At 37.9% G+C, this 23,638-nt stretch overlaps 1 protein-coding gene across 4 annotated transcripts in view; it reads left to right on the top strand.

Moving 5' to 3' along the window:
- Positions 1–23,638, top strand: part of COL19A1 (collagen type XIX alpha 1 chain) — a 1,696,717-nt gene that overhangs the window by 294,920 nt on the left and 1,378,159 nt on the right. The window lies entirely within an intron of this gene.

A 23,638-nucleotide genomic window follows, 5' to 3' on the forward strand; every position in this document is an offset into this window, starting at 1 on the left:
CATGTACACAGGTTTCTTATAGCCTGGGAACATAGTCACAACACAATTTAACACTACATACAGTTTTAGGCCCTTTTGGCACTTTAAAAAAAATGGTTATTGTCAATTTAACTTTTTAATAATTAACTGTTTCACTGTTGGGCCGCTCACAAAACTGACCTTAGAGGGAGCACTGGTCTACACCAAGTTTTTTATTATTTCAAAAGATAGATAATCCATTTTTCTTTCATGTAATTGGCAAGAGTCCATGAGCTAGTGACGTATGGGATATACAATCCTACCAGGAGGGGCAAAGTTTCCCAAACCTCAAAATGCCTATAAATACACCACACACCACACCCACAATTCAGTTTTAAAAACTTTGCCTCCTATGGAGGTGGTGAAGTAAGTTTGTGCTAAGATTTCTACGTTGATATGCGCTTCTCAGCATTGTTGAAGCCCGATTCCTCTCAGAGTACAGCGAATGTCAGAGGGACGTGAAGGGAGTATCACTTATTGAATATGATGATTTCCCTAACGGGGGTCTACTTCCTAGGTTCTCTGTTATCGGTCGTAGAGATTCATCTCCTACCTCCCTTTTCAGATCGAAGATATACTCTCAATTTACCATTGCCTCTACTGATAACTGTTTCAGTACTGGTTTGGCTATTTGCTATATGTGGATGGGTGTCTTTTAGTAAGTATGTTTTTTATTACCTAAGACACCTCAGCTATGGTTTGGCACTTTATGCATTTATATAAAGTTCTAAATATATGTATTGTACTTATATTTGCCATGAGTCAGGTTCATGTATTTCCTTCTGCAGACTGTCAGTTTCATATTTGGGGAATATAAACATTTTTTAAGAAATTTTTTTCTTACCTGGGGTATAGTCTTTTTTTCAATTGACTACTTCTTGCAAATTGCTGGCGGTATTAGGCCCGCGGGTGCGTCAAATGCTAAACTTCATTGCATCATTCTTGGCGCGAGAATTTTTTTGGCGCAAAAAATACGTATATGACGCAACTTCGTCATTTCTGGCATCATAGTTGACGACGAAGCCTTACACACGGTTTTTCGTCATTAGTGACGCGAGTGTGTCATTTACGGTTATTATTGGCGCCAAAAAAGTTTTCAGTTACATTGTGCGTCATACTTGGCGCCAAACATTTTCATTATTTCAATACGCCATTGATGTTTGCCTCTTGCCTTTTTCTCTATCAGAGGGCTATTCTATTTGCATTTTTTCCCATTCCTGAAACTGTCATATAAGTAAATTGATAATTTTGCTTTATATGTTGTTTTTTCTTTTACATTTTGCAAGTTGTCTCAATCTGATCCTACCTCAGAAGTTTCTGCTGGAACATTGCAGCCTAACATCAGTTCTACCAAAGCTAAGTGCATTTGTTGTAAGATTGTGGAAATTATTTCGCTGAATGTAATTTGTAATAGTTGTCATGATAAACTTTTACATGCAGATAATGTGTCCATCAGTAATAGTACATTGCCAGTTGCAGTTCCTTCAACTTCTAATGTACATGATATACCTATGAATTTTAAAGAATTTGTTTCTGATTCTATCCAGAACGCTTTGTCTGCATTTCCGCCTTCTAATAAACGTGAAAGGTTCTTTTAAAACTTCTCATTCAGTTGATGAAATTTCAAATGACCAACAACATACCAATTTATCCTCTTCTGATGAGGATCTATCTTATACAGAAGATCCTTCCTCAGACATTGACACTGACAAATCTACTTATTTATTTAAAATAGAGTATATGCGTTCTTTATTAAAAGAAGTGTTTTTTACTTTGGATTTTGAGGTAACCAGTCCTCTTGACGTTCAGTCTAATAAACGTTTAAATGCTGTTGTTAAACCTCCTGTGGTTTCTCCAGGGGTTTTTCCTATTCCTGAGGCTATTTCTGATATGATTTCTAAGGAATGGAATAAGCCAGGTACTTCTTTTATTCCTTCTTCAAGGTTTAAAAAATTGTATCCTTTACCAGCAAATTCTATAGAGTTTTGGGAAAAAATCCCCAAAGTTGATGGGGCTATTTCTACTCTTGCTAAATGTATCACTATTCCTATGGAAGATAGTACTTCCTTTAAGGATCCTTTAGATAGGAAGCTTGAATCTTATCTAAGGAAGGCCTATTTATATTCAGGTCATCTTCTCAGACCTGCGATTTCTTTAGCTGATGTTGCGGCTGTATCAACTTTCTGGTTGGAGAATTTAGCGCAACAAGAATTGGATTCTGACATATCTAGCATTATTTGCTTACTGCAATATGCTAATCATTTTATTTGTGATGCCATTTTTGATATTATCAAAATTGATGTTAGATCCATGTCTTTAGCTATATTAGCTAGAAGAGCTTTGTGGCTTAAATCTTGGAATGCTGATATGACATCTAAATCTAGATTACTATCTCTTTCTTTCCAAGGTAATAATTTATTTGGTTCTCAGTTGGATTCTATTATTTCAACTGTCACTGGGGGAAAGGGAGTTTTTCTGCCTCAGGATAAAAAAAACATAAGGGTAAATCTAAGGCTTCTAACCGTTTTTGTTCCTTTCGTCAAAATAAGGAACAAAAACTTAATCCTTCCCCCAAGAATCTGTTTTCAATTGGAAGCTTTCCTCAAATTGGAATAAATCTAAGCCATTTAAGAAACCAAAGTCAGCCCCTAAGTCCGCATGAATGTGCGGCCCTCATTCCAGCTCAGCTGGTAGGGGGCAGATTAAGGTTTTTCAAGGATATTTGGATAAATTCTGTCCAAAATTAATGGATTCAGAGCATTGTTTCTCAAGGGTATTGAATAGGATTCAGAGTAAGACCTCCTGTGAGAAGATTTTTTCTCTCACATATACCAGCAAATCCAGTAAAAGCTCAGGATTTCCTGAAGTGTGTTTCAGACCTGGAGTCTTCAGGGGTAATCATGCCAGTTCCTTTTCAGGAACAAGGTTTGGGGTTTTATTCAAATCTATTCATTGTCCCAAAGAAGGAAAATGTATTCAGACCAGTTCTGGATCTGAAAATTTTGAATCGTTATGTAAGATGGTGACTATAAGGACTATTCTGCCTTTTGTTCAGTGAGGACATTATATGTCCACAATAGACTTGCAGGATGCATACCTTCATATTCCGATTCATCCAGATCATTATCAGTTTCTGAGATTCTCTTTTCTAGACAAGCATTACCAATTTGTTGCATTTCCATTTGGCCTAGCAACAGCTCCAAGAATCTTTTCAAAGGTTCTAGGTGCCCTACTCTCTGTAATCAGAGAACAGGGTATTGCAGTGTTTCCTTATTTGGACGATATGTTGGCACTAGCTCAGTCTTTACGTTCTGCAGAATCTCACACGAATCAACTAGTGTTGTTTCTTCGGAAACATGGTTGGAGGATCAATTTACCAAAAAGTTTCTTGATTCCTCAGACAAGGGCCACCTTTTTAGGCTTCCAGATAGATTCAGTGTTCATGACTCTGTCTCTAACAGACAAGAGACGTTTAAAATTGGTTGCAACCAACCGGCACCTTCAGTCTCAGTCATTCCCTTCAGTGGCTATGTGCATGGAAGTTTTAGGTCTCATGACTACAGCATTGGACGCAATCCCCTTTGCTCGTTTTCACATGAGACTTCTACAGCTTTGTATGCTGAACCAATGGTGCAGGGATTATACAAAGATATCATAATTAATATCCTTAAATCATAATGTACAACACTCTCTGACGTAGTGGATAGATCACCATCGTTTAGTTCAATGGGCTTCTTTTGTTCGGCCAACCTGGACTGTGATCACAACAGGTGCGAGTTTTTCAGATTGGGGAGCTGTTTAGGGAATCTCTGACAGCACAAGGGGTTTGGAAATCTCAAGAGGCGAGATTACCAATAAATATTCTCAGAGCTTTTCAGCTTTGGCCTCTGTTAAAGATAGGACCGTTCATTTGTTTTCAGACAGACAATATCACAACAGTGGCATATGTCAATCATCAAGGTGGGACTCACAGTCCCCAAGCTATGAAAGAAGTATCTTGGATACTTGCTTGGGCGGAATCCAGCTCCTGTCTAATCTCTGCGGTGCATATCCCAGGTGTAGACAATTGGGAGGCGGATTATCTCAGCCGTCAGACTTTACAACCAGGGGAGTGGTCTCTCCATCCAGATGTGTTTTCTCAGATTGTTCAGATGTGGGGTCTTCCAGAGATAGATCTCATGGCCTCTCATCTAAACAAGAAACTTCCCAGATACCTGTCCAGGTCCAGGGATTTTCAGGCGGAAGCAGTGGATGCGCTGACACTTCCTTGGTATTATCATTCTGCTTACATTTTCCAGCTTCTAGTTCTCCTTCCAAGAGTGATCTCCAAAATCATCATGGAACAATCATTTGTGTTGCTGGTGGCTCCAGCATGGCCAGACAGGTTTTGGTATGCGGATCTGGTTCAGATGTCCAGTTGCCAGCCTTGGCCACTTCCGTTAAGGCCAGACCTACTATCTCAAGGTCCGTTTTTCCATCAGGATCTCAAATCATTAAATTTGAAGGTATGGAAATTGAACACTTAGTACTAACTCATAGAGGTTTCTCTGACTCTGTGATTAATACTATGTTACAAGCTTGTAAATCTGTCTCTAGAAAGATTTATTATACAGTTTGGAAGACTTACATTTTATGGTGTTCTTCTCATAAATTCTCTTGGCATTCTTTTATAATTCCTAGAATTTTACAGTTTCTTCAGGATGGTTTGGATAAGGGTTTGTCTTCAAGTTCCTTGAAGGGACAAATCTCTGCTCTTTCTGTTTTATTTCACAGAAAGATTGCTATACTTCCTGATATTCACTGTTTTGTACAGACTTTAGTTCATATTAAGCCTGTCATTAAATCAATTTCTCCTCCTTGGAGTCTTAATTTGGTTCTGAAGGCTTCACATTTGAGCCTATGCATTCTTTGGACATTAAACTACTTTCTTGGAAAGTGTTGTTCCTTTTGGCTATCTCTTCTGCTAGAAGAGTTTCTGAGCTATCTGCTCTTTCTTGTGAGTCTCCTTTTCTGATTTTTCATCAGGATAAGGCAGTTTTGCGGACTTCTTTTCAATTTTTACCTAAGGTTGTGAATTTCAACAACAATAATAGAGAAATATTTGTCCCTTCCTTGTGTCCTAATCCTAAGAATTCTTTGGAAAGATCCTTACATTCTTTGGATGTGGTAAGAGCTTTGAAATATTATGTGGAAGCTACTAAAGATTTCAGGAAGGCTTCCAGTCTATTTGTTTTATTTTCTGGTCCTAGCAAAGGTCAGAAGGCTTCTGCTATTTCCTTGGCTTCTTGGTTTAAACTTTTGATTCATCAAGCTTATTTGGAGTCGGGTCAGGCCCCGCCTCAGAGAATTACAGCTCATTTTACTAGATCAGTCTCCACTTCGTGGGCCTTTAAGAATGGAGCTTCAGTTGATCAGATTTTCAAAGCGGCAACTTGGTCCTCTTTGCATACATTTACTAAATTATACCGTTTTGAGGTATTTGCTTCTACGGAAGCAGTTTTTGGTAGAAAAGTTCTTCAGGCAGCTGTTTCAGTTTGATTCTTCTTCTTTTGATTTAAGTTTTTTTCTTTCATTTATGAGAATAAACTTATTTTTTTTGGGTTGTGGATTAATTTTTTCAGCGGAAAATGGCTGTTTTTATTTGTATCCCTCCCTCTCTAGTGACTCTTGCGTGGAGTTCCACATCTTGGGTATTGCTATCCCATACGTCACTAGCTCATGGACTCTTGCCAATTATATGAAAGAAAACATAATTTATGTAAGAACTTACCTGATAAATTCATTTCTTTCATATTGGCAAGAGTCTATGAGGCCCACCCTTTTTATGGTGGTTATGATTTTTTGTATAAAGCACAATTATTTCCAAAATTTTTTTGTTGATGCTTTCTACTCCTTTCTTTATCACCCCACTTCTTGGCTATTCGTTAAACTGAATTGTGGGTGTGGTGAGGGGTGTATGTATAGGCATTTTGAGGTTTGGGAAACTTTGCCCCTCCTGGTAGGATTGTATATCCCATATGTCACTAGCTCATGGACTCTTGCCAATATGAAAGAAATTAATTTATCAGGTAAGTTCTTACATAAATTATGTTATTAGCCATTCCACAGTTTTGCATAACCAGTATTTATATTTACCGTTTCGAACTGCTTTGCAGTGCGGTAGCTATCTTCTCAAGCAGTTAAAAGGAAATTCCACAGTTTTGCATAACCAATACTGTTATATTAATACACTTTTTACCTCTGTGATTACCTTGTATCTAAGCCCCTCCAGGCTGTCCCCTTATCTCAGTTCTTTTGATATACATGCATTTCAGTGCTGACTCATAAATAACACCACAAGAGTGAGCACAATGTTATCTATATGACACACATGAACTAGCACAGGGTAGCACTGTCTATGACAAACTGTCAAAATGCACTGAGATAACAGTCGGCATTCAAGGGCTTAGAAGTTAGGATATAAGTCTACCTAGGTTTAGCTTTCAGCAAATAATAATAAGAAAACAAAGCAAATTTAATGATAAAAATACATTTGAAACTTGTTTAAAATTTCAGACACATATATGAATCATGAATGTTTAATTTTCTCTTGACTTTTCCTTTAAAGGGACAGTCAAGTCCAAAAGAAACTTTCATATTTCAAATAGGGCATGCAATTTTAAACAACTTTCCAATTTACTTAGTTGAAAGCTAAACCTTGAAGGCTCATATGATAATTTCTAAGCCCTTGAAGGCAGCCTCTTATCACATGCTTTTTAATTTGCTTTTCACAACAGGGGAGAGCTAGTTCATATGAGCCATATAGATAACATTGTGATCATACCCATGGCTTGTGGCAGACACTGCACTAATTGGCTAAAATGAAAGTCAGCAGATAAAAAAATAAAATGTCATGTGACCAGGGGCTGTCAGAGGATGCTTAGATACAGGTTAATCACAGAGGTAAAAAGTATATTATTATAACTGTGTTGGTTATGAAAAACTAGGGAATGGGTAATAAAGGGATTATCTATCTTTTTAAACAACAAAAATTCTGACTGTCCCTTTAAGAAGCTCTCAAGGGGAAAGGTTAGTTAGACACTCACACTTAACAGACCTGGTGCAAACTTCATTATTTAAAATAGCTATTTCAATAAAATAAGGTGACAGCGTCAGCACCTTATTACTGTAAACCGTACACTTTCACATTTTAAAACATATTTTCCTTTTTAAAGAGATAGAACTCAATTGTTTCTGATTTTCTTCAAGGGATATCAGTTTTACATTGTGCCAATGTTTGTGTGTTCTACTTAGGGGTTTAAAATTAGCCTGTACTATGCCTCGTACACTGTATTTCTGTGCCGCTAATTTTAGATTCTTACCTATCCTTGCTATATTAATTAAAATGGAGAAAACTGATGCAGCTCACATCTTAGAACATAATGTCCTTTTCAGAGTGCTGAAACTACTAAACAGCTAATCCATTCCCTAGTAATTTCCCGGCTTGACTACTGTAACAACCTACTAACTGGCCTTCCTCTCTCCCGTCTCTCCCCCCTTTAATCCATCCTAAATGCCTCTGCTAGGCTGATCCACCTCTTCCGACGCTCTGTATCTGCCGCACCCCTCTGTGAGTCCCTTCACTGGCTCCCCATTCACAGCAGAATTAAATTCAAAATTCTCACTTTGACCTACAAAGCCCTTACCAATGCATCCCCCCTACCTGTCCTCACTCATCAACAAATATACTCCAGCCCGTCCCCTAAGATCCAACAACGATCTACTCCTTGCCTCTTCTACCATCACCTCCTCTCATGCTAGACTACAGGACTTCTCTCGTGCGGCACCAACCCTCTGGAACGCACTTCCTTGTGCTGTCAGACTTTCCTCCAACCTCTCCTCCTTTAAACGCTCCCTAAAGACCTTCTTGTTCAGGGCCTATAACCAAATCAGTAACTAATGAATTCCACTTGCCTAATAGTTTCCCTCATCTAACTTCACACTAACATCATTCGCACCTTTGCAGTCCCCACCTCCTGTTTCTCACCCTCCTACCCATTTAGATTGTAAGTTCCCACGGGAACAGGGCTCCCAATTCCTCCTGTATTTGTTGGTTAAATTTTGTCTGGTGTCTCATATTGTACTGTCCTTTTATCTTTGTTACCTATGAACAGCGCTGCAGAATCTGTTGGCGCTTTATAAATAAAGAATAATAATAATAATGCTGATCCTTTTGAAGGGCAATCTACTGATAATTTAACCCCTTCTCAACAGTGTTTGCTATGTAAAGATGTTTCACCCTGCTCAGTTATGCCACTTGTGCACTGAGTCTATGTCTTATGCTAGACAGGGTCATGCAGCACTGCATTTGCAGCAGAATGCCCTGGGATTTACTACTGGCCAAGGTTATCTCTATGACAGTTCTACTGCCCTGTCTCATGATTTAACATAATATACTTACTTTGCAATTTCTCAACTGATGACTGTCATTTATCCACCAGTTAAGAACAAAAACATGCAAAGGGAAGAAGAGAACCCTTCACAGGCTCACCTGGGACATTCCTAAGGAGTGACAAGTTAAAAAGATTTTTTTAGATTGGTGCGCCAAATCTAACTTAAAACATTAAGGGCTATATTACAAGTGGATCGCTAATTTACAGTGTGCCCACAGATTTGCACGTTTGCTGGCATGCAATAAATAACAAGCCATTACAAGTGGCTGGTTATTGCTACCACGAGCTTACAGTAGGAATTAGTGCTTATAAAATTAACAAGAGACCAGATCTCTGATCTTAGTAGCTTAGGATATCCGTGCCTTAGTTAGGAAAATCCCCCTGTCAAGTGCAGTGTCAACTCCGCAAAGCCACCTAGCTCCTGCAGCTGAAGATCCGCTTTCATGGCTATCAGGGATTCCTTTACAGCTAACGGGTTCACTGGCAATCTAATGGCGATGCCAAGTTGCTCAGAACATGCTGCTAAGGAGTGACCCATCTAGATACCCTGTACCTTTCATTAGTAAGATTGAATTGAAATCCTACTCCTCTACTGAGGATGATTATTAAAGTAGCAGAAGATGTGTCCTTAATTTCAAGATGGAACACATACATAAAGTGTTAATTGTCTTGGATGTTGAGGACCCTCTACCTGATAAGTTTAAAAGTTCTTGAAGGAGCCCCACAAAAGCCATCTACCTTCCCTTTTTTATTTAGTTTCTGACCTAATTAAGAAGGAATGGATAAAGATTCTTTTTTTTTTAACCGGACTGGATAATATTATTGCAACAGTCACTGGAGGTAATGGTACTTTCCTGCCACAAGACAAAAAAGCTAAGGGCAGGGTTAATCCCATTGGACGTATTCACTCCTTTCGTCACTCTAAGATACAACAATCCTCCTCCTTAGTGTCTCAAAAATACAAACAACTCCAAGTCCAAAAGGAAGCCTAGTTTATCTTAGTCTAATCTTAAACGGACCAAAAAGCCAAATCTACATAAAGGTGTAGCCTTCAATCCAGATTCTGGTGGGGACAGACTGAACCTTTATCAAGAGTCTTGGGAAAAATACATGAAATATCCTGAATATAAATTCTCAGGGGTATTGCATATGCTTTCAGTCTCATTCTCCTGGAGGAACATTCCTCCTGTCTCGTGTGACTGTCCCCAAAGATCCTTAAAATGCTAGAATTTTCTTGGCATGTGTAATGGACCTAGAATCTCCGGTCTCCTTAGAGAAACAGAAGATACACGCTATACTTTCTTTTAATGCAGGAGGATCAATTTATGTCTACCATAGTTTTAAAATATGCCTATTTACATATACCTATACCTCAAGGATACAACACACATATCAAATGTCCTAGAAGGGGTCTCATGGAGGCCTGATCTGAACTGGGTCACAATTGATGTGGTGTCCCTATACTTGACAATTCCACATGATAAAGGAATACAGGCCATAAAGTTTTTTTTCAATGAATATTCAATATATACTACACAATTTCAAAATTTTGTTTTAGAGGTCACTTTTTTTTCTACTGTCCCATAATTACTTTGAATTGGGGGGAATTTTTCTGCAGAGGTGTGGGACAGCCATGGGAGCAAAGTTTTCCCCATCATACACCAACTTATACTTAGGTTGGTGGGAGCTGTCCCACGTCTATGCACAGAAAAACCCTTTCAAAACAAATATCATAGTGTACAAACGGATCATTGATGACCTCCTTTTGGTCTGGAGAGGAGAAAAGAGAGGGCAGTTGAATTTATGGACTGGATTAATACCAATTATTTAAATCTTGCATTCACCTTTGAGATCCAGGCCCATGAAATCAGTTACTTGGATATATTTATTGGGGGCATGGGGGATGGCAGTATCTCCACAAATAGTTACAGAAAACGGATTTCATATTGTTGCATGGAAGGAGCTGCCATCCTCCCCATGTCCCCTAAGTGATTGCCAAAGGCCAATTTATTCACCTAAAAATAAATTGCTCAAATGTCATCCTATATGCCAGTCAGTCCACAGCCTTAATAGATCACCTTAAACAAAAAGGTTATAGGAACACTGATATCTATAAGGCCAAAAGAGAGGTTGACAAGATTGATAGAAAGTCCTTACTCACTAAACACACTAAAGCAGAGAAATTTGAAGGAGTAGCATTTGTCACTGACTACAGTGCTCAGTACAAGCAGGTCTGTGGCATTGTACGGAAACACTTCTCCCTCCTAAGGCCAGATGAAAAATTAGTTAATACACTAGAGAATGGTTTCAGGTGATCATATAGAAGAGCATGCACTATAGGTAACACACTGCCACCATCACAACTAAAATCAGAAACCAGTGAGCATGTGGAAATATCTTCCTCTTTTTCATCTAGAAAGACCCACATTACATATGTCATAGAAAAATGCCTGAATTGTTCATTCAGCAATGTGGTTTATATGATTAAATGCAAACAATGTAATGTACAGTACATAGGTCTCACGACTAGAGACATGATATCAAGAATCAAATAACATTTTAGTACCATCAACATTGGCAAAGCATCCACACCCTTGGTGCAACATTTTGCCATAAGACATAACAAGAGTTTATCAACTTCAGATGGCTAGCCATTGAACAGGTAGTGAGCCCTAAAAGGGGGAGATAGAGTAAAGCTCTTACACAAACAGGAAATATTCTGGATTTTCAAACTGGAAACCAGATATCCAAGGGGTTTGAATTCCCAATATGATCTGATCAGCTATTGGGAGTAGTTATACATATTTCAGCTATTCCCTGGCATAGTTTGATAGTTTACCCACAGGGGTGTGTTTATTCTTCCACTCACTAACTAATGTTTATAGGATGTATATTTCCTAATCTATATTTCAAACCTAACCTTAATATTAATGTTGATTGCTTCAATAAGGGACATTCTTTTGTCAATATTATACCAGGCATTAGTATTTATTAATGCATATACTACGATATTTAAATGTTTGCCTTTTTGTATAGTATGTTCAAATCTTCAGTTTAGTTAGGAATAGCAGTGTTTAATACTATTGTGTATGAAGGGTTACATTGCCAATTGTTTTTTATCTAATCACAGCAGCTTTGTGTCTTTTAAATAGAGCAGTTGGGCAGTATTTTACCAAGCTATGATTAAGGCTATGGCCAAAATGCGTAAGCTTGTTTGGCGTTTCACCCAGTTGCAGTATACCTATGTCGATATGTTTTAACCCTATGGAATAAAAGTAAAGTTTTATGATTACATAAAGGATCATGGATTCTACTTTGATTATTTATCGTTTGCCGGCTTCCTGTGAACCTCATTGAAGTACAGCACACAGAACCCTGTTGAAGGCTTTTACTAAATCTGCTAGCGATTGGATTACATGGTCACGTGTATTGTGCAAGTCATACACCGCTTCTCATCCTGTTACCAGGAAGAAGGAATTAGGACGTTCGGTTGGAACAGCACAGTTTTGTCCAGAGAGTCTCAACTGTTTACGCCTGCAGACATCTGACCTCCAGTTTAAACGTGTGAGTATGCCTTTATGCGCACGCTAAAGGTAGTGGCGATACGGCCACAGAATTTACTCCACATATCAAGGCTTTCTGAGTGTATGACCTGACTTTTACACTGATTTGTTGTTGAATGTTTGACATTTCGCCACATTTTTAGTGGATGGGATAATCCACGGGAAGGACTGTGACTTTGTGATATTGCTGCACTTTAATATTACAACTCACAACATTGTGTGCACAAACCTCTATGTTTGCTCAATACATATACCTATACATAAGAATCATACAGAATTCTTCAGTTTTGCTTTTATAAAAAGACATGAACAATTTGTGATGCTCCCTTTTAATGTTCAAAAATGTACTTGGAGTCAGTAGTAGGATTTCAGGGAATTGCAGTAGCTCCTTAAGTAGATGACATTCTGGTACAGGCTACTTCTCCCCAGATGGTTCATGAACATGCAAACAAAGTTATTCAATTCCTTTTTATCCATGTTTGGAAAATCAATCTTCTGAAGAGCTCTCTACTTCATCAAAACAGGGTTTCTTTCCAGGGTTTCATAACAGATTCGTTATCAGTAACACTATCAAAGATCAACTCATACTCAAACTGCAGAAGCTATGTGTCCTTCTCTAGTACTTTCAGTGCTTCAATGCGTGGAAGTGGTTGGACTCAAGGTAGCAGCAGCAGATGTTGTACCTTTTGCCAGATTCCATTTACGTCCTTTGCAGTTATGAATATAGCAGCAATAGAAAGGAAGTTATAACAACCTGTCTCAGAAGATCTCTTTTGACTTCCAGACAAGAAAATCTCTAACTTAATTGCAAACTCATAAATATCTGTATCAGGGGATTCTTTCTTCATCGTCATGGATGCCAGCCTGTCAGGCTGGTTTGCAGTCTGGGGTACCTGGAGTATAGGAAGTTTGGTATCCTAGGGAGGCAAGATTTGCCAATCAACATCTTAAGAAAGTTAGACAATGTCACAGCAGTGGATTACTTCAATAACCACGGAGAAACGCAAAGGGTCTTAGTGATGAAAGATGAAATCCCGCATTCTTACTTGGGTAGAATGCCATCATTGTATGATTTGAGGAATTCACATTCTGGGTGTAGACAGCTGGGAAGAGGGCTTCCTCAGTCATCAAATTTCTTCTTATCAGTCTTGTATCAAAAGAAGATTTCTAGACCAGTTATGAGGTCTGCTTCTCCCCATGGAACCTTAAAGGGACATGAAAACCAATATTTTTTCTTTCATGATTCAGATAGAGAATACAATTTTAAACAACATTCCAATTTACTTCTATTATTTAATTTGCTTCATTCTTCAACAAAGGATATCAATAGAATGTTCTAAATCATTAAATTAAAAATTTGGTTTTCATGTTCCTTTTACATGGTTTTGAGAATTCTTCAGGCTCAACCATTAAATTCTATGGAAGGTCTTAACAACTGTAGTCATGGGAACTTCTCTTTCTCTTGAACATTTCCTGTGCCAGAAGGGTGTCAGAACTTTCTGCTCCCTCTTGTAATTCTCTTTACCTGATTTTTCATCATAAAAAAGCGGTTTTAATAACCAACTACCCTTTCCTTCCTAAGGTTGTCCCTTTAGAGGACATCACTCAGGAAACTGTTATTTCACCTCTCTGTCTTGCTCCTAAGAATGCTAATGAAAAATTGCTAATGAAAAATTGCTTCATAACTTGGATGTAGTTAAGGCATTGAAATTTTATTTTCAAGCCACAAAATAATCTTTTATCCTTGTTAATCTATTTTTCTGGTTCCAAGGGACAAAAACTTCAGCAATTACCTTAGCTTAAATACTTGGTAATGGGGAGTCTCCCCCAAAATGAATCACTGCTAATTCTATTAGAGCAGATGCTACCTCTTGGGCTTTCAGGAATTGCACGTTCATAGAGCAGATCTGTAAGGCAGCTACTTACTTTTACTTAATTGTGTCATTTTTACACATTTGCCTCTTCTGAGGCTTCTTTTGTTAGAAAAGTTCTGCATGCTGCAGTGTCTGTTTAGTGCCTTTTTTGCCTTCACTGTTTTTTTCCCACCCTATTTCATGGTGGTCTCATGAACCTGACATCTTGGGGGTATAAGATCTCACATATGATGGCCTGTGGACTCTTACCATTTTATGATAGAAAACAAAATGTATCCTCACCTGATAAAACCAATTTTTTTCATTAAAATAAAGGTCCATAAGACCCGTCCTTGTTTTTCCAGTACAGGTGGGAGCAGGACCACTATGCACTTCACTTACACTGATTTATCTTTCCTACTTTTTTAAATTTCTCCTATTTCTTGGCCATATGTACAGTTTTACTGAGGGGTCATGGGAAAATTGGAGGGATTAAAATATTTGTTTTGTTGGATGTTTTTCCACTTCTTATTAGACTGAACCCTTACTCTCATGCAAGAAATTCATTTATCAAGGTAAGCATAAATGTTGTTGTTTTTTACCTGATCCACTCACCATTATCTGACCCCCTCCCCAAATTCAAATACATCCTCAAATACAAACCCCATCCCAAATCTTCTATCAAATATTTAAATATTATCATTTGAACATTAATTCTTATAGACATTAACATAAGCCAATGAGAATCAAAGTAAGAATATAATGACTAAATGTTGCATTTGAATATACAGATGGCCAGATGTAATAATGCTAAAACTTGTTTTATAGAAACAAATGTCAAGTGAAGAAAGCGGAAGGAATATATAACTGAAGCAAACACTAGTAGATATCCTGAATTATTGTTCTATGAGGGGGGAGGGGGGGGGGTTGCAAGGAAAGAATATCGCCCCCAACTCAGGAATTTTGCTTCTTATATCTAAGTATAAGCACAATTTTTGGTCACTCATTAGATACCAGTGAGCCCACATTTAAATGTACAGTATATGTTGCTTATTTTTGCAACAAGCAGCTGTTTCCTAATACACATGTCGTGACTGATATTTTATATTTCTTTCCTTTTATTCCCCCCACCTCCCGAATAGTTTCCTGTGGACACCCGTGACTGCTTAGGTGCTGTAATCTGCCATGCAACACCAGCAAGTACATATATAATAACGTATAGGAAAATAGGAAGGGCCTGTTCTGCCATATTCACATCAACAACAAACCCGTTCATGAAATTACTTCAGTTGGCGAACAATGTTAAATATTGAATTTTCAAGACTAATAAAAAAAAAATCACCCATTGTCCCAACATATTATATAGAATTGTCTTTTAAAGTGTTGATACCACTTGCAGATATTTGCGGTCTATAAAAAGCATATATGTAACAACTATATTTTTGTAAATACACATTCTCATTCTTTGGTAAACATTAAACAAGATGTGAAGTAAATTTTCGCAAGAATAATGCTGGATGCCAGATCTTTCTATTTTTTGTGTTTGATGCGATCATTTTGAATGTGTTATCATACGGTTACTTTACTAAAAAATGTGTTTCTATTGATAGCTGATAAATTCTTAAAACAAATAAAAAAATAAAAAAATTAAACGTAATTTTATGCTAAGCTTTTAAACATGCAATGAATTATCCTAAAAGTGTGCTTTATTTGATCTGAAAACAGTCATCATCTCTTTTAACATGTTTGGCAATATTGAAACTTGCTAACAAAAAGGAAAAGCAAACAATGGAAGAAAACTTTTAATATACGTTCTGTGGTGATATTGTAGTTTATTGCTTAATATCTGGAGACAAGCTGAGCAAATGTATTTTTAACGAGAGAATAGGTTACAAGTTTTTAGTATTATTTTTGTTTCTTCATCAGGTAGGCTATAAAATAAAAGCTGAAAAGCTTCTTCAATATAGACATAGCTTAGCCTGAGTAGAACTTAAATGTAAATTAAAGGGATTTAATGGCAAAAATTCATATGTACATGAATGCATTTCAACGTCAAATAGCAATACACTTGTATTATCAAAAATGCATCCAGTAATACTTATCATTGTTTCAGTGGCATACGCACATATGCTGTAGAGGCCCTTTGCACCCTCTTTTAAATACTATTATGCCAGCTCAGAGAGCTAGGTATGGCAGTGATTACTTAATTTGCGCTATCTAAGCTACCTCTGACAGTAAGAGAAGGCATGGGGGCCGATTTATCATGTGTCTTGCCGACATGATCCGCTGTAGCGATCCTGTCCGCCAGACATCGATAAGCTACCTCTGACAGTAAGAGAAGGCATGGGGGTCGATTTATCATGTGTCTTGCCGACATGATCCGCTGTAGCGATCCTGTCCGCCAGACATCGATAAATGCAGACAGCATACGCTGTCAGCATTTATCATTGCACAAGCAGTTCTGGTGAACTGCTTGTGCAATGCTGCCCCCTGCAGATTCGCGGCCAGGGGGTGTCAATCAACCTGATCGCTAGCAGGGGGTGTCAATCAACCTGATCGTTGGTGATCGGGCAGATTGTTGTCCACAGCCTCAGAGGCAGCGAACTAGTTAAGGAGCAGCAGTTTTAAGACCACTGCTTCTTAACTCCTGTTTCCGGCGAGCCTGAAGGCTTGTGCGGAAACCGGGGATATACGGCCCCATTCGGGCCGTGATAAATCAACCGCATGGATCTGGCATATGGGGCATGAAAGCATATGTACATGTGCTGCTGAAACAATAATATGTTTTAGTAGAAACATTTTTACTAATAAAAATATAGTACAAAAATTCTTATATTTAAAATTGAAAAGCAAATGCATCAATTTTTTACTATTTTGTTCCTTTATTATAACTTTAACTTATAATCAGTGGAGTGTGTCTCATATCTCTGTTGTGCCTATGCAGTATAGATGGGTTAATAGTCCCATCACTTTTGTAAATATGACAGAGTACTGAGTCTGCATCATTGGACAGTAGTGGCACATCAATTATTTTCTATGATAAAAGCTATTTTATAATGTGTAAGGCTTCTGCTACACTTTATATTCCCATATGTTTCTGTCTTTTTCTGCCTAAAAGTTTCTCATAATAATTGTTACCCTTATATCTTTCGTGCTGTGATCATTCTGAGAAAAATGTTCTCCAATCAATGTATCTATTTTCTTCTAGTTAACATTAAATCTTTTTAAATTAAGCAATTTTATTAATGTCAGGCTCATTTTACCTTGTACAATAAAAGAAACCAGCTCAACAACCAGATAGTCTTAAATACATACAAATAATGTACTACTACTAATAATAATCATACTACTACTACTACTACAACTTTTAATAACTATAAGTGATACAATTACCAGAGGGACTGAGATCACAATAACATATAGAGAAAAATATACTTATAAAATAAATTTACAAACAAAATGAAAAAATATGGACTAACACTGGTAATGAAACCCCAATTCTGAAAAAGTCGGGACAGCATGGAAAATGCAAAATAACAAACAAAAAGAGTCATTACTATACTATATTGAAAACACTATCTGCTAGATTACGAGTGTTGCGTTAGCTTTAAAAATCAGCGTTGAGAGGTCCCAACACTGCTTTTTAATGCCCGCTGGTATTACGAGTCTTGAAATGACAGGCTCACCGCTCACTTTTTTGGCCAGACTCGGAAATACCGCAAATCCACTTACGTCAATTGCGTATCCTATATTTTCAATGGGACTTGCATAACGCCAGTATTACGAGTCTTCCAAAAGGTGAGCAGTACAGCCTCTCCTGTCAAGACTGATACCGCATTTAAAAGTCAGTAGTAACGCTGTAGCATAAAACTCTTAACTAAAGTGCTAGAAAGTACACTAACACCCATAAACTACCTATTAACCCCTAAACCGAGGCTCCCCCACATCGCAAACACTTAAATAATTTTTTTAACCCCTAATCTGCCGAACCGGACATCGCCACCACTATAAAAAATATATTAACCCCTAAACTGCCGCACTCCCGCATCGCAAACACTAATTACATTTTATTAACCCCTAATCTGCTCTCCCTAATATCGCCGACACCTAACTACATTTATTAACCCCTAATCTGCCGCCCCCAACGTCGCTGCAACTATATTAAATGTATTAACCCCTAAATCTAAGTCTAACCCTAACCCTAACACCCCCTAACTTAAATATAATTTAAATACATCTAAATAAAATAAATACAATTAACTAAATTATTCCTATTTAAAACTAAATACTTACCTAGAAAATAAACCCTAAGATAGCTACAATATAGCTAATAGTTATATTATATCCAGCTTAGGGTTTATTTTTATTTTACAGGCAACTTTGTATTTATTTTAACTAGATACAATAGTTATTAAATAGTTATTAACTATTTAATAACTACCTAGTTAAAAGAAAGACAAATATACCTGTAAAATAAAACCTAACCTAAGTTACAATTACACCTAACACTACACTATAATTAAATTAATTACCTAAACTAAATTCAATTAATTACAATTTAAAAAAATATATATAAAGTACGGAAAAAAACAACTAAATATCAGAAAATAAATAAAATTACTAATTACACCTAATCTAATCCCCCTAATAAAATAAAAAAGCCCCCCAAAAAATAAAAAGCCCTACCCTATACTAAATTACAAATAGCCCTTAAAAGGGACTTTTGCGGGACATTGCCCCAAAGTAATGAGCTCTTTTACCTGTAAAAAAAGTACAATACCCCCCAACATTAAAACCCACCACCCACACACCCAACCCTACTCTAATTAGTGGATATAGGAGGCGCTATAGAGCTGTAGGATATATAGATATAAAATTCACTGTTTCGTTACCAGTTTAAACAATCTAAAACTTAAAATACCAAAGGCCCTTATAGGATATATATAAATACAATTTATGTCAAAGTAGAATATAATTTAGTTGCAATAATCAGTGATAAAAAATATAAACTAGATCGAAATGGCAAAACACCTATATACATATATATAAATACAGTTTATGAAAGTGAAATAAATAATCAAGTGGCAATGCTCAGTTAAAACACAAATGTGATATTTAATAAATCAACTAATAAAAATCAACACATAAAATCCATATAGCTTTCAAACATACACAAAATAGAACCGGTTTGACCATATACACTACACACAACCTCTTTGATTCCCAAATAAAATGTAGCTGGCGGAGAACACCTACAAAGGCTGTGTTCTAATCTTAATGTTAGTGTTTCAAGGGGTCCGGAATGACAATGTGGGTTTGGATTAATTATTGCAACTCCATTAATATAAGGGTTAATGTCTCTGAATGAAGCCGTTTTATCCCCATGTGAGGTTTTCGGATTCCCCCCAGGAAGTAGTTACCTGCGGAAAGGTGTTGAAGCAGTAGCGAATCACCTGTGCAGAGAGGGGATTTAAGGGCAGAGGTTGCAGGAAGTAGCATCTTGAAAAAGACCCAGAAGGGGTTGAAACGCGTAGAGGACTTACCTGCTACTGTTTGTGACAATTTGGAGGATCGAAGCTGAAGTGAACTCTGTGTACCCTGGCGTACTAAATTGCAGAGGGCATCCTGTGGATACATTCGTGGAAACAAACACTTGCGCAAGTGGTCACCTAGGATCAGGAAACGGGTGACGTCACTCACGGGATTTTCACTGATTTGACATCTGAAGGAGTAACCGGAGTGTCGGGCCAGGTAAGGAGACCGCTGGCAGACACTTGAAGGAAGGTAAGGGAGCCTCCCGGCTCTGTTATAAGTACCTGATTGCCTATTTAACTGAGAGAGCAACAAGGAAGGAGCTCTATACCATCATAGGCTTTATTGTGACTAAAGAGAGACTGGGGATAAAATGGCTTCATTCAGAGACATTAACCCTTATATTTATGGAGTTGCAATAATTAATCCAAACCCACATTGTCATTCCGGACCATTTTTTTGGAGGATCCCCTTGAAACACTAACATTAAGATTAGAACACAGCCTTTGTAGGTGTTCTCCGCCAGCTACATTTTATTTGGGAATCAGAGAGGTTGTGTGTAGTGTGTATGGTCAAACCGGTTCTATTTTGTGTATGTTTGAAAGCTATATGGATTTTATGTGTTGAGTTTTATTAGTTGATTTATTAAATATCACATTTGTGTTTTAACTGAGCATTGCCACTTGATTATTTATTTCACTTTGATAAACTGTATTTATATATATATATGTATGTAGGTGTTTTGCCATTTCGATCTAGTTTATATTTTTTATCACTGATTATTGCAACTAAATCATATTCTACTTTGACATAAATTGTATTTATATATATCCTATAAGGGCCTTTGGTATTTTAAGTTTTAGATTGTTTAAACTGGTAACGAAACAGTGAATTTTATATCTATATATCCTACAGCTCTATAGCGCCTCCTATATCCACTAATTTTGTATCCTAAATTCTATATTGTCTAGGGAGGAGACAATTACCTTTAGTGAGGCTAAGTAGGTTTTTTGGTCTAGCGCTATACCCTATCCGTGTCTGTTATATCAACCCTACTCTAAAACCCACCCAATCCCCCCTTAATAAAACCTAACACTAACCCCTTGAAGATCACCCTACCTTGAAAAGTCTTCACCCAACCGGGCCGAAGTCCTCAATAAAGCTGGGTGAAGTGGTTCTCCAGACGGGCAGAAGTCTTCATCCAGGCGGCATCTTCTATCTTCATCCATCCCGCGCGGAGCGGCTCCATCTTCAAGACATCTGACGCAGAGCATCCTCTTCAAACGAAGTCCAACTGAAGAATGAAGGTTCCTTTAAATGACGTCATCCAAGTTGGCGTTCCTTCAATTCCGATTGGCTGCTAGAATTCCTTCAGCCAATCGGAATTAAGGTAGAAAAAAATCCTATTGGCTGATGCAATCAGCCAATAGGATTGAGCTTGCATTCTATTGGCTGATCCAATCAGCCAATAGAATGCCAGCTCAATCCTATTGGCTGATTGGATCAGCCAATAGAATTGAACTTCAATCCTATTGGCTGATTGCATCAGCCAATAAGATTTTTTCTACCTTAATTCCAATTGGCTGATAAAATTCTATCAGCCAATCGGAATTGAAGGGTCGCCATCTTGGATGACGTCATTTAAAGGAACCTTCATTCTTCAGTTGGACTTCGTTTGAAGAGGATGCTCCGCATCGGATGTCTTGAAGATGGAGCTGCTCCGCGCCGGATGGATGAAGATAAAAGAGACCGTCTGGATGAAGACTTCTGCCCGTCTGGAGGACCTCTTCTTCCCGGCTTGGATGAAGACTTCTGCCCATCTGGAGGACCACTTTGCCCAGCTTCGTTGAGGACTTCAGCCCAGTTGGGTGAAGACTTCTCAAGGTAGGGTGATCTTCAAGGGGTTAGTGTTAGGTTTTATTAAGGGGGGATTGGGTAGGTTTTAGAGTAGGGTTGGGTGTATGGGTGGTGGGTTTTAATGTTGGGGGGTATTGTCCTATTTTTTACAGGTAAAAGAGCTGATTACTTTGGGGCAATGACCCACAAAAGGCCCTTTAAAGGGCTATTTTTAATTTAGTATAAGGTAGGGCTTTTTATTATTTTGGGGGCTTTTATATTTTATTAGGGGGATTAGATTAGGTGTAATTAGTTTAAAAATCTTGTAATTATTTTATTATTTTCTGTAATTTCGTTTTCTTTTTTCTTCATACTTTAGACAAATTTTTTAAATTGGAATTAATTGTATTTAGTTTAGGTAATTAATTTAATTATAGTGTAGTGTTAGGTGTAATTGTAACTTAGGATAGGTTTTATTTTACAGGTATATTTGTCTTTATTTTACCTAGGTAGATATTAAATAGTTAATAACTATTTAATAACTATTGTACCTAGTTAAAATAAATATAAAGTTGCCTGTAAAATAAAAATAAACCCTAAGATAGCTACAATGTAACTATTAGTTATATTGTAGCTATCTTAGGGTTTATTTTATAGGTAAGTATTTAGTTTTAAATAGGAATAATTTAGAATTGTAGTTATTTTATTTAGATTTATTTAAATTATATTTAAATTAGGGGGGTTAGGGTTAGACTTAGGTTTAGGCATTAATAACTTTATTATAGTGGCGGCGACGTTGGGGGCAGCAGATTCGGGGTTAATAAGTGTAGGTAGGTGGCGGCGAAATAGGGGGCGGCAGATTAGGGGTTCATAAGTATAATGTAGGTGGTGGCGGTGTCTGGAGCAGCAGATTAGGGGTTAATAATATAATGTAGGTGCCGGCAATGTCGGGGGTGGCAGATTAGGGGTTAATAAGTGTAATATTAGGGGTTTTTAGACTCGGGGTTCATGGGTGTTAGGTGTAGACATTAAAAGTGTTTCCCCATAGGAGGCAATGGGGCTACGTTAGGAGCTGAACGCTGCTTTTTTGCAGGTATTAGGGTTTTTTTCAGCTGGCTCTGCCCCATTGATTCCTATGGGGAAATCGTGCACGAGCACCTTTTGCCAGCTCCCCGCTACCGTAAGCAGTGCTGGTATTGAGGTGAGATGTGGAGCAAAATTTTGCTCTCCGCTCACTTTTCAGCCGCTAATGCCGGGTTTGTAAAAACCGTAATGCCAGCGCTGTCTGTAAGTGACCGGTGAGAGAACAATGCTTTTTAGCACCGCACAGCCTTACCAACAAAACTTGTAATCTAGCCGATTATTTACACATTATTTGATGTTTTACTTTGTGAATTTAATGTAATTTTGAAAAAATACACTCTTTCAAATCTGATGACTGCAACACACTCCAAAAAAAGTTTGGACAGTTGACTGTTTACCACTGTGTAACATCACCTTTTCTTTTAATAACAGTTATTAAGTGTTTGGGCACTGAAGATACCAGTTGGTTAAGTTTAGCAAGCAGAATTTTCCTCCATTCATCCATTATGCATGTCTTCAGCTGCGCAACTGTACGAGGTGTTCATTGCCTTATTTTGCGCTTCATAATGTGCCACACATTCTCAATCGGAGACAAGTCAGGACTGCAGGCAGGCCATGCTAGCACCCGCACTCTCTGCTTACGCAACCATGCGCTTGTAATCTAGGCAGAATGGGATTTGACGCTGTCCTGCTGGAAAATGCAGGGACGTGCCAACATCTTTATGGCAGGTGGTGGCGGTGTCTGGAGCAGCAGATTAGGGGTTAATAATATAATGTAGGTGCCGGCAATGTCGGGGGTGGCAGATTAGGGGTTAATAAGTGTAATATTAGGGGTTTTTAGATTCGGGGTTCATGGGTGTTAGGTGTAGACATTAAAAGTGTTTCCCCATAGGAGGCAATGGGGCTACGTTAGGAGCTGAACGCTGCTTTTTTGCAGGTATTAGGGTTTTTTTCAGCTGGCTCTGCCCCATTGATTCCTATGGGGAAATCGTGCACGAGCACCTTTTGCCAGCTCCCCGCTACCGTAAGCAGTGCTGGTATTGAGGTGAGATGTGGAGCAAAATTTTGCTCTCCGCTCACTTTTCAGCCGCTAATGCCGGGTTTGTAAAAACCGTAATGCCAGCGCTGTCTGTAAGTGACCGGTGAGAGAAAAATGCTTTTTAGCACCGCACAGCCTTACCAACAAAACTTGTAATCTAGCCGATTATTTACACATTATTTGATGTTTTACTTTGTGAATTTAATGTAATTTTGAAAAAATACACTCTTTCAAATCTGATGACTGCAACACACTCCAAAAAAAGTTTGGACAGTTGACTGT

This window comes from Bombina bombina, chromosome 4 (genome assembly GCF_027579735.1).
Source record: "Bombina bombina isolate aBomBom1 chromosome 4, aBomBom1.pri, whole genome shotgun sequence".
Lineage (NCBI taxonomy): Eukaryota > Metazoa > Chordata > Amphibia > Anura > Bombinatoridae > Bombina > Bombina bombina.